The sequence below is a fragment of the Megascapheus bottae genome, chromosome 1 (assembly GCF_031878675.1).
Source record: "Megascapheus bottae isolate mThoBot1 chromosome 1, mThoBot2.hap1, whole genome shotgun sequence".
NCBI lineage: Eukaryota > Metazoa > Chordata > Mammalia > Rodentia > Geomyidae > Megascapheus > Megascapheus bottae.
This window is the reverse complement of record NC_143509.1, coordinates 76429711-76432719: the sequence shown is the minus strand read 5'-3', so window position 1 is coordinate 76432719 and position 3009 is coordinate 76429711.

The following is a 3009-nucleotide window of genomic DNA, read 5'->3' as shown; positions in this document are numbered from 1 at the left end:
ATAACACCATTAGTAGTGCTTTGTTTTGTTTTTGCATCTATGTGTTTCAAAATCAGTTATTTTAACTTACTAAGACAGGTGCTATACCATTTGAGCCATACCACACCCCTTTATTACTTTTTTTTTCAGACACAATATCATTTTTGTTGATGCTAGAGGTCCAGCCATATACCATGCTCTCTCCATTGTATCAGATTTTCATCTATATTGGGATTGTCTGCACCATTTGTTTTTAAAGAGCCTGTCTTTCTTCCAGGCTGTGATTTTGGCTCTCATATAAAAAATTAGGTGGCTATAGGTTTGTGGGTTCATTTTCTGGATCTTCAATTCTATGTCATCAATCCTCAGGCCTATTCTTGTGCTGGTCACATGGTAAATTTTTATTACAATTCTCACTAGCAAAACTTGTTTTGTAATCAAATGTACTTTTTTGTGTATTTTAATGTAGGGGTAATGTATAGAGGTGATACAGTTATGTTCTTTCAGGTAGTGGGTACATTATTTCTTGAACATTGATATCCCCTCTCATGTTTTTGTCCTCCTCCCCCAACCCCTCACAATCTGATTGTTTTTCCCATTCCCTTCCTTATTTTATTTGAAATAGGGAAATTTTTGAAATAAACGTATATACAATATATCAGGTAACAAAGTCAGACACAGTAATTGCATGAGATTAGCTATGAGGGCAAAAAAAGAGAAGAGAAATAACATAGTACATTAAGAACAATCACACAAGATATACCTCTTATTTGATATCCTAAAGACACTTTCAATTAGTCTCATCCCCTATGACCTTATGTACCTAGGTTTTGAGCTATTGCAATCCTCTGTAGGCGAGTCCTAGGTGTGTACTAATTATTACAAATGAGGGGAACTATTGAGCCCATGTTCCTTTCAGTCTGGCTTACTTCACTTAATATGATTTCTTTTCCAAGTCCTTCCATTTCCTTACAAATAGGGCAATGTTATTCATTCTGATAGCGGCATACAATTTCATTGTGTCTAAGTAGCACATCTTCTTGATCTACCAAATGGATATTTTTAAAGAGCCTTTTAAAAGCCACTCAATAGACTACACACACACAGACACACACACAGACACACACAGTCACACACAGACACACAAACACACACAGTTTAATTCACATTTTTGATGGACATGTAGTGATATCAGTACAGACAGCTATTTTTCCCTGTACACTATGACAATTCAAAACTGAAAGAAAAATGAATTTAAATTTAATTGTAAAAAACATCATATCTAGTCTGGCGAATGTAACTGTGACCCCTCTATATATTGCAATAAAAAAAATCGTACCTTGTTGCTATTGGCTATGTTAGAAGAATTAAGATTATTAATTTGACCGTCATTTATTAAATAAAAACAAGTTCTGGGAGAGGAAAGAGATAGAAAGAAATAGAAAAAGAGAGAGAGAGAGAGAGAGAGAGAGAGAGAGAGAGAGAGACAGAGAGACAGAGAAAGACAGAGAGAGGAGAGAGAGAAGAGAGAATCAGTGAGAGAGAGACACACACACACAGAGACACAGAGAGATACACAGACTGTATTATGGCATTTTAGAACTTAATTGCATTCTTATATTCTAGAAATTGTATGTTGGGGTTGGGGATGTGATTTAATAATCAGTGTTTTGGATAAAATTAAGCAAATGTTCACAGAGCTTTATAGTCAAAGTAAAACTATGTTAATATATATAAGCCTTTAAATTAGTTTAACTTGCATCTTTAAATGGCATTTTTCACTTATTTTTTTTAATATTTTACTAAATATAGTTGATACTTATATACGTGTATTTTCATGGCATATTAAAGTTTCTTCTCAGGAATCATATATAAATTAAAATATATGTAAACTTTCTGAAATATTATTAGTTCATGTAAATGGAGCAAAACAAATATTTGGTAGTTTGCTATGTTAAATTAAGCTAAGATAAATTGCTGTAAAATATTTCAGAGTGTATCACTTTTTAAATTAAATATTTGAAAATGATGTGTGAATTTAAAACTAACATAAATATCAGTAATAATTTTCTCAAATAACTGTTTATGTAATTTATCTAAAAATAATGCATTAAATCATATCAACATGCCTACTGTTGTCTATGTAAAAAAATAAATAGAAATAGCCCAGTTCAGTGGCTCACACATGTAATCCTAGCCACACAGAAGACTGAGATCTGAGGATTAAGGTTTAAAGCCAGCCCTGGCACAAAAGGACCTGAGACTCCAATCTCCAATTAAGCTCTAGAAAATGAGAAGAGGGGCTTGGCTCAAGGGTAGGGTGGTAGCCTTGAGCTGAAGAGGTCAATGACAGCACCCAGGCCAAGTTCAAGCCCCATGACCCATAAAAACATAAATAAATATTTATTTGAAAATGCCAGTTTATATAATAAGATATTTTAATAGAAAACAGCCAAAAATGATATATTGTTTGGCTGTATGTAATAGGAGCCAGTCATCTTATATTTCGGCATCCGATGAGTGAATCTTGAGAACCAGACAGAGTTTACAGGCTGGGTTTATTTATACAATGGAAAGAGCTTTTCAGAGGTGAAATGATACAATATTCATGTAAACACATGACCAAAACTAATCCTGGTCAACATCATTCTTATCTTGCCTTTCAGCTTCAAATGAGTCAAAATGAGTTTGCTAGTTTAGTTCTGAACTAGTGCAACAAAAATAAAGTTTTAGAACTAGAATCAACATTTGTATAGTTTTAGAATAAAAATTTATAAAATTAAGCTCATACCTGTCATCTGAACTACTCAGAAGGGTGAGATCTGAGGATTGTTTAAAGCAACAGGGACAGCAAAGTCCCTGAGAAACCTCCAAAGAACTACTAGAAAAGCTTAAGGGGCCTATATACATATATTTTTGTACCTTATACATGGATACATTTAGACACAGAGTGTGTGCATACGTACAAATTTTCCAAATTCCTCTCCAAAACTAAAAAGAAATGACAAACACTCTGTTCTTTATTTTTTA